This window comes from Oncorhynchus nerka, linkage group LG1, assembly GCF_034236695.1.
Source record: "Oncorhynchus nerka isolate Pitt River linkage group LG1, Oner_Uvic_2.0, whole genome shotgun sequence".
Classification (NCBI taxonomy): domain Eukaryota; kingdom Metazoa; phylum Chordata; class Actinopteri; order Salmoniformes; family Salmonidae; genus Oncorhynchus; species Oncorhynchus nerka.
The window spans coordinates 48,067,885-48,081,280 of record NC_088396.1 but is presented as its reverse complement, the minus strand read 5'-3'; the positions used below and the strand labels follow the sequence as shown (position 1 = coordinate 48,081,280).

The following is a 13,396-nucleotide window of genomic DNA, read 5'->3' as shown; positions in this document are numbered from 1 at the left end:
TTACCTTTCACCATCTTCTTTGTTGGCACTCCTAGATGTCCCATAAACACTATTTGGGTCTTTATTTCGATTAAATCGGTCCATATAAAGCCTAGATATCGTTATATGTAGACTGTGTGATAAACGAAAAAAACATCGTTTCAAAACGTAACGTCATTTTTTAAAATTCAAAAAGTCGACGATAAACTTTCACAAAACACTTCGAAATACGTTTGTAATGCAACTTTAGGTATTAGTAAACGTTAATAAGCGATAAAATTCATCAGGAGGCGATGTAAAGATCATTAGCTGTCCGTCTGGAAAAATGTCCGGCTAGAAACTCAACGAAAATATCCGGTCCTAGACCGGATTAGATACGGTGTCCTGTATGTGTTTGACCAAGAAAAAACTCGAAGGGAAATGACAAGACTCTAGACACCCTGTGGAAGCTGTAGGTACTGCAACCTCAGTCAATTAATTGTGGTTCACGTTTATCAATGGGTTCAAGTAGCGCATGGATATATTTTCCCCATTTTCAGTGATCAGTTTTTCCTGTGCTTTTCGATGTAAATGCCGTTCTGGTAAAGCCACAGCAGTGATTTAACCAGTTTTTTAAACGTCTGAGTGTTTTCTATCCACACAGACTAAGCAAATGCATATACTATATTCCTGGCATGAGTAGCAGGGCGCTGAAATGTTGCGCGATTTTTAACAGAATGTTCAAAAAAGTAGAGGGTCGACTGAAGAGGTTAACGTTGCGTTATGGTAATGAGCTTGAGGCTATAATTACACTCCCGGATACAGTTTTTTTTCTTAGCCAAACGTGATGAACAAAACGGAGCGATTTCTCCTACACAAATAATCTTTTTGGAAAAACTGAACATTTGCTATCTAACTGAGAGTCTCCTCATTGGAAACATCCGAAGTTCTTCAAAGGTAAATGATTTTATTTGAATGCTTTTCTTGTTTTTGTGAAAATGTTGCCTGCTGAATGCTAGGCTTAATGCTATGCTAGCTATCAATACTCTTTTAAAAAAAAAAATTTTTTAAATCTGAGATGACAGTGTTGTTAACAAAAGGCTAAGCTTGTGAGCGAGCCAGTGAATAGTTAATGTTGCGTTATGGTAATGAGCTTGAGGCTATAATTACGCTCCCAGATACGGGATTGCTCGTCACAACAGGTTAACTAGGCAAGTCAGTAGAACTACCCATCCCGGATCTGGGAGAATTGTCATCAACTACACTAATTAGCATAACGCAACGGACAAAAAATCTTACTAGCAAATATTCATATTCATGAAATCACAAGTGAAATATAGTGAAACCTTTTGTTAACCACCCTGTCATCTCAGATTTTGAAATTATGCTTTACAGCCAAAGCAAGACAAGCATTTGTGTAAGTTTATCGATAGCCTAGCATAGCATTATGTCTAGCTAGCAGCAGGAAGCTTGGTCATGAAAATCAGAAAAGCAATCAAATTAAATAGTTTACCTTTGATGAGCTTCGGATGTTTTCACTCACGAGACTCCCAGTTAGACAGCAAATGTTCATTAGGTTCCATAAAGATTATTTTTATAGCCGAAATACCTCCTTTTGTTGTTCACGTTTTGCTGAGAAATCTACCGGAAATTGCGGTCACGACAATGCCAAATTAGATCCATAATGTCGACAGAAACATGGCAAACGTTTTTTATAATCAATCCTCAAGGGGTTTTTCAAATATCTATTCGATAATATATCAACCAGGACAATTGGCTTTTCAGTAGGAGCGAGAGGAACAATGGCCGCCTTTGTCTATTACGCACAAATCAATCTGAGAGCCACCACCTGACCACTGACGCAATGTTGTCGTTCACGCTCATTTTTCAAAATAAAAGCCTGAAACCATGTCTAGTGGTTGTAGACACATTAGGGAAGCCATAGAAAAAGGAATTGGGTTGATATCCCTTTCAATGCTCAATAGGGATGCATAGGAACGCGGAGGTTTCAAAATAAGAGTCACTTCCTGATTGGATTGGATTTTTCTCAGGCTTTCGCCTGCAATATCAGTTCTGTTACACTCACAGACAATATTTTTACAGTTTTGGAAACTTGAGTGTTTTCCATCCCATGCTGTCAATTATATGCATATTCTAGCATCTGGTCCTGAGAAATAGCCCGTTTACTTTGGGAACGTTATTTTTCCAAAACTGAAAATAGTGACCCCTAGTTTCAAATGGCTTCCAAATTCTTATTTTCAATCACGGCCTAGGAACAGTGGGTTAACTGACTTGTTCAGGGGCAGAATGACAGATTTTTACCTTGTCAGCTCGGGGATTCAATCTTGCAACCTTTTGGTTACTAGTCCAACGCTCTAACCACTAAGCTACCTGCCGCCACATCTCTGGGGGTCTAGTCGTAAAGATTTGTCATTTAAGTTGTAAAATTGATGACCTTTTATTGTGTCATGATGTTTTTATCTGATTGTCAAACGATCACTTCACCTCCTTTACTAGGCATCCCGTGCACGCTCACCCTCTCACAGCCTGTTTCAGTGGTGAATGGAGAGAGACATCTTTTACACAAAACACCAACAAGTGTAATGACATTTGGCCATCGTCATTAGGCCTGAATTTATGCGTCCATTGCGTGTCTCGGCGTCGGACAGTCATCTCTGCCTTGGCAAAATGTCTGTGTTTTCGTGGAACCACATCGTATTTCTGAGTGTTGGCTATACCACCCGTTTTCAAGTCCATTTTCACATTTGTCATGCCTCTGACATGATGTAATGATAAATAGTGGCGTAATAGCCTACAGTTATCTTGGCATTTTATTTGAATTACTGTGATGTTTTACCAGTACGGAGTGCCCCCGCTATTTTTTTTGCCGAGACGCCGTACCGGACCACCTTAGTAGTCTTAAACAGAGGGGACATTGGAAATAAACAGGTCGTATACCTGGTCCTAACGATATTAAGACTACACTAGATTAAAGTCAACGAGGTCACCATCTAAAGGAGGAGAACAACAGATACATTTGGCTCAGTAATTCAATTTATCCAGGAGGAATTCCCAGTGACGCTGAGCAGAATTTTGGACAACCAATCGCAGTGCTCCAATGGATAGCAACTGTTGTCCAGTCTGACAAGCTCACTTTTAAATCTTCATTAAAGGGCGATGCCAGTGAGGGCTAGCCAGTGAGGGCTAGCCAGTGAGGGCTATGGCAAAAACAAAGACTTTTCTAAACGCTCAGGAGGTTAGTGGCACCTTAATCAGGGAGGACGGGCTTGTGGTAATGTCTGGAGTGAAATGAATGAATTATGGTATCAAATATATCAAACACGTGGTTTCCATGGTTTCCAGGTGTTTGATGCCATTCCATTCACTCAGTTCCAGCCATTATTATGAGCTGTCCTCCCCTCAGCCGTCTCCTATCAGTTCCAGCCATTATTATGAGTCGTCCTCCCCTCAGCTGCCTCCTATCAGTTCCAGCCATTATTATGAGCTGTCCTCCCCTGAGCAGCCTGTGATTCAGTGATGCAGAGCTTGTTGGAGTATCCTGTGATGCAGAGCTTGTTGGAGTATTTTCCGAATCCAAAATGATGATTTTTTTTTTTACATTGTTTGCTATCTCAGCTGGTTAGCTAGCTCTCAGTCTCATTGATCACCAAATGTTGTTTACTAAAAATGTATGCTAGCTAGCTCTGTCTCATTGATCACCAAATGTTGTTTACTAAAAATGTATGTTAGCTAGCTCTCAGTCTCATTGATCACCAAATGTTGTTTACTAAAAATGTATGTTAGCTAGCTCTCAGTCTCATTGATCACCAAATGTTGTTTACTAAAAATGTATGTTAGCTAGCTCTCAGTCTCATTGATCACCAAATGTTGTTTACTAAAAATGTATGCTAGCTAGCTCTGTCTCATTGATCACCAAATGTTGTTTACTAAAAATGTATGTTAGCTAGCTCTCAGTCTCATTGATCACCAAATGTTGTTTACTAAAAATGTATGTTAGCTAGCTCTCAGTCTCATTGATCACCAAATGTTGTTTACTAAAAATGTATGTTAGCTAGCTCTCAGTCTCATTGATCACCAAATGTTGTTTACTAAAAATGTATGCTAGCTAGCTCTGTCTCATTGATCACCAAATGTTGTTTACTAAAAATGTATGTTAGCTAGCTCTCAGTCTCATTGATCACCAAATGTTGTTTACTAAAAATGTATGTTAGCTAGCTCTCAGTCTCATTGATCACCAAATGTTGTTTACTAAAAATGTATGCTAGCTAGTTCTGTCTCATTGATCACCAAATGTTGTTTACTGAAAATGTATGTTAGCTAGTTCTGTCTCATTGATCACCAAATGTTGTTTACTAAAAATGTATGTTAGCTAGCTCTCAGTCTCATTGATCACCAAATGTTGTTTACTAAAAATGTATGTTAGCTAGCTAGCAATGAAGTTAGTTATGAATACAACTCCCATCTGCTGTCAACATCAAAAGTGGTTAAAGCTGACTGCATGCTGACAGTGAATTCAAAGCTATTCAGTGGCTGGCTAGCCTTATATACTACAAACATCATTTAACCAGGTTACATGAAGCAATTGTAATGACCGACCACCACAACATACCCAAGAATTTCCTGATTAGCAAGGGACGGTCTGTTTAATTTCATTGTGTATTAGAATTACAGTTTGAGATCATTATGAGGGGATTGTGTGGTTGAATGGTGAATTGGTTTCCCAGGAAAAGGTTGCAACAGTAACCAAGGGGGGCGGGGCTTAGCGAAGGGTCAGCTGAGTCATTGGGCATGTATTAAAGACAATTTATGGTAATTCCGGAATCTGGATTGGCTGTGCAGCCTTTACTGCAGAAGTCAGGGCATTCATTCATCCTTCTTGTGCTTCGTGGAAAGGAGCTGTTGTCAAGGAAGTTGTCAAGGAAGTGAGTTTGTGTTTATACAGGACGTATCGCCCCCACTTACCGTTAGCCAATCATGTCAATACAGAGCTATACGGCAAAACCAATTGTTAGCCTTCAAGCTCCGCAACACACCACCTGGACCAACTTGACATCCCTTCTCTCTCTCCGAAACGTTCAACGTGACATCCCTTCTCTCTCCCTCTCGCTCCCTGAAACACTTCCCTCTCCCTCCCACCCCCTGAAACATTCAACTTGACATCCCTTCTCTCTCCCTCCTGCTCCCTGAAACACTTCCCTCTCCCTCCCACCCCCTGAAACATTCAACTTGACATCCCTTCTCTCTCCCTCCCGCTCCCTGAAACACTCCCCTCTCCCTCCCACCCTCTGAAAAATTCAACTTGACATCCCTTCTCTCTCCCTGAAACGTTCAACTTGACATCCTTTCTCTCTACCTGAAACGTTCAACTTGACATCCCTTTTCTCTCCCTGAAACACTCCCCTCTCCCCCCACCCCCTGAAACATTCAACTTGACATCCCTTCTCTCTCCCTCCCGCTCCCTGAAACGTTCAACTTGACATCCCTTCACTCTCCCTGAAATGTTCAACTTGACATCCCTTCTCTCTCCCTCCCGCTCCCTGAAACATTCAACTTGACATCCCTTCTCTCTCCCTGAAACATTCAACTTGACATCCCTTCTCTCTCCCTGAAACATTCAACTTGACATCACTTCTCTCTTCCTGAAACATTCAACTTGACATCCCTTCTCTCTCCCTGAAACGTTCAACTTGACATTCCTTCACTCTCCAGACCTGAATCCAATCGAGAATCTGTGGAAAGAACTGAAAACTGCTGTTCACAAATGCTCTCTATCCAACCTCACTGAGCTCGAGCTGTTTTGCAAGGAGGAATGGGAAAAAATTTCAGTCTCTCGATGTGCAAAACTGATAGAGACATACCCCAAGCGACTTACAGCTGTAATCGCAGCAAAAGGTGGCGCTACAAAGTATTAACTTAAGGGGGCTGAATAATTTTGCACGCCCAATTTTTCAGTTTTTGATTTGTTAAAAAAGTTTGAAATATCCAATAAATGTCGTTCCACTTCATGATTGTGTCCCACTTGTTGTTGATTCTTCACAAAAAACTACAGTTTTATATCTTTATGTTTGAAGCCTGAAATGTGGCAAAAGGTCGCAAAGTTCAAGGGGGCCGAATACTTTCGCAAGGCACTGTAGCTCAATGCTTGAAGCATTGCGAAGAGCTGCGGTCAAACGCACGAAAGTGCTGTTTGAATGAATGCTTACGAGCCTGCTGCTGCCTACCATCGCTCAGTCAGACTGCTCTATCAAATATCAAATCATAGACTTAATTATAACATAATAAAACACAGAAATACGAGCCTTTGGTCATTGATATGATCGAATCCGCAAACTATAATTTCGAAAACAAAACGTTTATTCTTTCAGTGAAATACGGAACCGTTACATATTTTATCTAACGGGTGGCATCCCTAAGTTTAAATATTGCTGTTACATTGTACAACCTTCAATGTTATGTCATAATTATGTATAATTCTGGCAAATTAATTACGGTCTTTGTTAGGAATAAATGGTCTTCACACAGTTCGCAACGAGCCAGGCGGCTCAAACTGCTGCATATACCCTGACTGCTTGCACGGAACGCAAGAGAAGTGACACAATTTCCCTAATTATAAGAAATTCATGTTAGCAGGCAATATTAACTAAATATGCAGGTTTAAAAATATATACTTGTGTATTGATTTTAAAGAAAGGCATTGATGTTAATGGTTAGGTTTGGTGCAACGACAGTGCTAATTCATCACCCGTTTGGCAAAGTAGGCTGTGATTCAATGAGAAATTAACAGGCACCGCATTGATTATATAAAACGCAGGACAAGCTAGATAAACTAGTAATATCAACCATATTGTTAACCATATGTTAACTAGTGATTATGTTAAGATTGATTGTTTTTATAAGATACGTTTAATGCTAGCTAGCAACTTACCTTGGCTTCTTGCTGCTGTCGCGTAACAGGTAGTCAGCCTGCCATGCAGGCTCCTTGTGGAGTGCAATGTAAGGCAGGTGGTTAGAGTGTTGGACCGGAAGGTTGCAAAAACGAATCCACAAGCTGACAAGGAAAAAACTGCCGTTCTGCCCCTGAACAAGGCAGTTAACCCACTGTTCCTAGGCCGTCATTGAAAATAAGAATGTGTTCTTAACTGACTTGCCTAGTTAAATAAAGGTTTCCAAAATTACCGATTTCCGATTGTTATGAAAACTTGAAATCGGCCATTCCGATTAATCGGTCGACCTCTACCTGAAACATTCAACTTGACATCACTTCTCTCTCCCTTTCATCGCCTGAAACATTCCACTTGACATCACTTCTCCTTCGCCCACTAAAACAGACAACTTGACCTCACTTCTCTCTCTCTCTCTCTCTCTCTCTCTCTCTCTCACCCCCTGAAACAGTCAACTTGACATCACTTCTCTCTCTCTCTCTCTCCCTCTCTCTCTCACCCCCTGAAACAAACAACTTGACCTCACTTCTCTCTCTCTCTCTCTCGCCCCCTGAAACAGACAACTTGACCTCACTTCTCCCTCTCTCTCTCTCCCTGAAACAGACAATTTGACATCACTTCTCTCTCTCTCTCGCCCCCTGAAACAGTCAACTTGACGTCACTTCTCTCTCTCCCTCTCGCCCCCTGAAACAAACATTCCATTGATAACACCAGCTGGAACATTTGCTTTTGTGTCATAAACCTCTAGGAGTTTTAGAGGAGGAAGGAAGCTGTGCTCTTGTCAACACTGTGGTAAGAACATAGTCACGCTGTACAACAGCTTAGCAGGAGTGACATAAAGACAAAGGATTAAATACTTAAAGAGCAGAAGCCTAAGAACCTCTTTTCACTGCACTACTTTGACAACACAAACTAGGTCCAGGAGAGATGGTGTAAAGAGACGGACATAAACTCAGCAAAAAAAGAAACGTCCTCTCACTGTCAACTGCATTTCTTTTTCAGCAAATTTAACATGTGTAAATATTTGTATGAACATAAAAAGAATCAACAATTGAGACATTAACTGAACAAGTTCCACAGACATGTGACTGACAGAAATTGAATAATGTGTCCCTGAACAAAGGGGGGGGGGTCAAATTCAAAAGTAACAGTCAGTATCTGGTGTGGTCACCAGCTGCATTAAGTACTGCAGTGAATCTCCTCCTCATGGACTGCACCAGATTTGCCAGTTATTGCAGTGAGATGTTACCCCACTCTTCCACCAAGGCACCTGCAAGTTCCCGGACATTTCTGGGGGGAATGGCCCTAGCCCTCACCCTCCGATCCAACAGGTCTCAGACGTGCTCAATGGGATTGAGTTCTGGGCTCTTCGCTGGCCATTGCAGAACACTGACATTCCTGTCTTGCAGGAAATCATGCACAGAACGAGCAGTATGGCTGGTGGCATTGTCATACTGGAGGGTCATGTCAGGATGAGCCTGCAGGAAGTGTACAACATGAGGGAGGGGGATGTCTTCCCTGTAACGCATAGCGTTAAGATTGCCTGCAATGACAACAAGCTCAGTCCGATGATGCTGTGATACACCGCCCCAGACCATGACGGACCCTCCACCTCCAAATCGATCCTGCTCCAGAGTACAGGCCTCGGTGTAACGCTCATTCTTTCAAAGATAAATGCAAATCCGACCATCACCCAGGGTGAGACAAAACAGCGACTCATCAGTGAAGAGCACTTTTTGGCAGTCATGTCTGGTCCAGCGACGGTGGGTTTGTGCCCATAGGCGATGTTGTTGCCGGTGATGTCTGTTGAGGACGTGCCTTACAACAGGCCTACAAGCACTCAGTCCAGCCCCTCTCAGCCTATTGCGGACAGTCTGAGCACTGATGGAGGGATTGTGCGTTCCTGGTGTAACTCGGGCAGTTGTTGTTGCCATTCTGTACCTGTCCCGCAGGTGTGATGTTCGGATGTTCCGATCCTGGGCAGGTGTTATTACACGTGGTCTGCCAATGCAAGAACGATCAGATGTCTGTCCTGTCTCCCTGTAGCGCTGTCTTCGGCATCTCAGAGTACGGCCATTGCAATATATTGCCCTGGCCACATCTGCAGTCCTCATGCCTCCTTGCAGCATGCCTAAGGCACGTTCACGCAGATGAGCAGGGACCCTGGGCATCTATCTTTTCGTTTTTTTCAGTAGAGTCAGTAGAAAGACCTCTTTAGTGTCCTAAGTTTTCATAACTGTGACCTTAATTGCCTACCATCTGTAAGCTGTTAGTGTCTTAAAACCTGTTGCGACTCTAGGGGCAGTATTTTCATTTTTGAAAGAAAAAAACGTTCCCGTTTTAAACGGGATATTTTGTCAGGACAAGGTGCTAGAATATGCAAATATAATTGACAGCTTTGGAAAGAAAACACTCTAACGTTTCCAAAACTGTAAAGATATTGTCTGTGAGTATAACAGAACTGATGTTGCAGGCGAAAGCCTGAGAAAAATCTAATCCGGAAGTGCTCCATATTTTGAAAGCTCTGCGTTCCAATGAGTCCCTATTGAGCAGTGAATGTGCTATCAATGAGCATACGCTTTCTACGTATTCCCCAAGTTGTCTACAGCATTGTGACGTAGTTTTACGCATTTATGTTGAGGAATAGCCGTAGGCGGCTACATTGCGCAAGTGGTCAACTGATGTCTCCCAGAGTGACTCTCGCGTAAAATACAGAGGTAGCCATTACTCCAATCGGTCCTACTGAAAAACGAATTGTCCCAACGGATATATTGTCGAATAGATATTTGAAAAACACCTTGAGGATTGATTATAAACAACGCTTGCCATGTTTCTGTCGATATTATGGAGCTAATTTTGAATATTTTTAGCCGTTTTCGTGACTGCAATTTCCGGGCGATTTCTCAGCCAAACGTGAAGAACAAACGGAGCTATTTCGCCTACAAAAAATTATATTTTGGGAAAAAATTAACTTTGGCTATCTACCTGGGAGTCTCGTGAGTGAAATCATCCGAAGTTCATCAAAGGTAAACGATTTAATTTGATTGCTTTTCTGATTTTCGTGACAAGGTTGCCTGCTGCTAGCAATGCATAATGCTATGCTAGGCTATCGATAAACTTACACAAATGCTTGTCTAGCTTTGGCTGTAAAGCATATTTTGAAAATCTGACAGGGTGATTAACAAAAGGCTAAGCTGTGTCTCAATATATTTCATTTGTGATTTTCATGAATAGGAATATTTTCTAGGGATATTTATGTCCGTTGCGTTATGCTAATTCGTTTCAGGCGATGATTACGCTCCCGCGTGCGGGATGGGGAGTCAGTAGAAGTTAACGACTGTTCCACAGGTGCATGTTCATTAATTGTTTATGGTTCATTGAACAAGCATGGGAAACAGTGTTTAAAACCCTTTACAATGAAGAATTGTGAAGTTGTTTGGATTTTTACGAACTGTCTTTGATAGACAGGGTCCTGAAAAAGGGCTGTTTCTTTTTTTTTGTTGCTGAGTTTAAATGAACATTTCTCTTTAAGCGACATCTCCCACATTGCCTCTGATACCACATACCCCCTTTGAGTGGTAACAGTGTAAAGACAAAGATTCAGCCACAATAATTACCTTAATACCAGAAGACAGCATTGTTGCTCTGTTAGACAAATTGAAAATCACAGGCAAGTAAAATATCCACACATTTGTGAATCATTGCATGAAGTGTGCAACACTATGTGCAAAATGGTTTCGATGCTCCTGTAAAGTTTGAATTGCTATTCTTATTTAGTTTGTTTATTTACTATGGTATTTACGGTATGACAATAGCTGCATGCCCTAATTTCAGAGGCCATATCACCGTAAATGCTGTATGACCACTGCAGATGTCAGATTGACCATGCAGAGCCTTTTACTGTATGAGCCTGGACTGAATATCTTCCTCCTCCTGCCACCACTATTTGAGTCTGTGTGTGTGTGTATGTGCCTTCAATCCTGTTCACATCACAGTTAACCTGACTGTCACATTCAGCAGGAGGAACGGGCCTTCAGCATCCATCAGACATAGTTAGGACGCAACCCAAATGGCATCCGATTCTCTACATGGACAATAGGGCCCAGTTAAAAAATAACTGCACTATATAGGGAATAGGGTGCAATTTGGGATGCATCCTTAGAGAGAAAACAAGACAAAGGTCAGGACAGACAAGCTGGTACCGGGTAGAACAGAAGACGCCCCCGACTGCAGCCAGCCAGCAGATGGAAGGGTTGATTGATTTCTAGCAGACACAGAACCCACTGTCTCACTGTACAGGGTTTAACCCATTGAGCGGAGCACAGAGGGGAGATTCACCTCCGCTTATATTTCACACAGCATCAAGTAAAATACAGTCCTCTAGGCTTACTTCTGAAATGCAGTATGTCAGTTAAAGGAGGAAATGGATGCATTTATCAAAAAATGAATATGATGCTCATATTAAGTACATAAAAGCGATCTAGTGGCTTTGGGCTAATATACAGTGCCTTGCTAATATACAGTATTCACCCCCATTGGCGTTTTTCCTATTTTGTTGCATTACAACCCGTAATTTAAATAGATTTTTATTTGGATTTCATGTAATGAACATACACAAAATAGTCCAAATTGGTGAAGTGAAATGAAAAAAAAAAAAAAAAAAAAAAATCAAAAAAATACAAAATGGAAAAGTGGTGTGTGTATATTTATTCACCCCTTTACTATGAATGAAGCTAAATAAGATCTGGTGCAACCAATTACCTTCAGAAGTCACATAATTAGTTAAATAAAGTCCACCTGTGTGCAATCTGTGTCACATGATCTATCACATGATCTCAGTATATATACACCTGTTCTGAAAGGCCCCAGACTCTGCAACACCACTAAGCAAGGGGCTCCACCAAGCAAGGGGCACCATGAAGACCAAGGAGTTCTCCAAACAAGTCAGGGACAAAGTTGTGGAGAAGTACAGATCAGGGTTGGGTTACAAAAAAATATCAGAAACGTTGAACATCTCACGGAGCACCATTAAATCCATTATTAAAAAAAGGCAACAAAGAGACCAAAGATAACCCTGAAGGAGCCGCAAAGCTCCACAGCGGACATTGGAGTATCTGTCCACAGGACCACTTTAAGCCGCACACTCCACGGGGCTGGGCTTTACGGAAGAGTGGCCAGAAAAAAAACATTGTTTAAAGAAAAGAATAAGCAAGTGTTCACCAAAAGGGATATGTGAGACTCCCCAAACATATGTGAGACCCCCCAAACATATGTGAGACTCCCCAAACATATGTGAGACTCCCCAAACATATGTGAGACTCCCCAAACATATGTGAGACTCCCCAAACATATGGAAGAAGGTACTCTGGTCAGATGAGACTAAAATTAAGCTTTTTGGCCATCAAGAAAAACGCTATACCTGCAAACCCAACACCTCTCATCACCCCGAGGACACCATCCCCTCAGTGAAGCATGGTGGTGGCAGCATCATGCTGTGTGGATGTTTTTCATTGGCAGGGACTGGGAAATTGGTCAGAATTGAAGGAATGATGGATGATGCTAAATACAGGGAAATTCTTGAGGGAAACCTGTTTCAGTCTTCCAGAGATTTGAGACTGGGACGGAGGTTCACCTTCCAGCAGGACAATGACCCTAAGCATACTGTCAAAGCAACACTTGAGTGGTTTAAGGGGAAACATTTAAAAGTCTTGGAATGGCATAGTCAAATCCCAGACCTCAATCCAATTTGTGGTATGACTTAAAGATTGCTGTACACCAGCGGAACCCAACTTGAAGGAGCTGGAGCAGTTTTGCCTTTAAGAATGGGCAAAAATCCCAGTGTCTAGATGTGCCAAGCTTTTAGAGACATACCCCAGGAGAATTGCAGCTGTAATTGCTGCATAAGGTGTCTCTACAAAGTATTGCCTTTGGGGAGGGGGGGGGGGTGGGGGGGGGGGGGTGAATAGTTATGCACGCTCAAGTTTTCAGTTTTTTGTCTTATTTCTTTTTTGTTTCACAATAGAAAATATTTAGCATCTTCAAAGTGGTAGGCATGTTGTGTAAATCAAATGATAAAAATCTATTTTAATTCCAGGTTGTAAGGCAACAAAATAGGAAAAATGCCAAGGGGGGTGAATACTTTCGCAAGCCACTGTATCAACACAATGGGATCAGGCCTACTTCCCTACAGATCAGGAAACATGGTAGATGCTTTGACCTACAGTAAAGTGGGCTCTGACCATCTTTGATCCATTTGTCATATCACATTTTGCTACCATGGTGCTTGGTGTTAAAGGAAACCTTGAAAAGTTCCCCACATAATGGACAGGTTATGGGAATACAGGCGATTTAGGAACTGAGATCCTGTCCCCGGACACTGCTTTGATTAAATCTTTAATTTAAAGAAGCACCTGGCAGCTGTTGAATCTAAAGGGAAAGCAGGAGTGGAAGGTTGTGTGTTAAACTGTATAGTACAG

General features: G+C 41.7%; 1 protein-coding gene across 9 annotated transcripts in view; it reads right to left on the bottom strand.

Annotated features, from left to right (window-relative positions):
- Window positions 1-13,396, bottom strand: part of LOC115124084 (dedicator of cytokinesis protein 9-like) — a 229,148-nt gene that overhangs the window by 158,502 nt on the left and 57,250 nt on the right. The window lies entirely within an intron of this gene.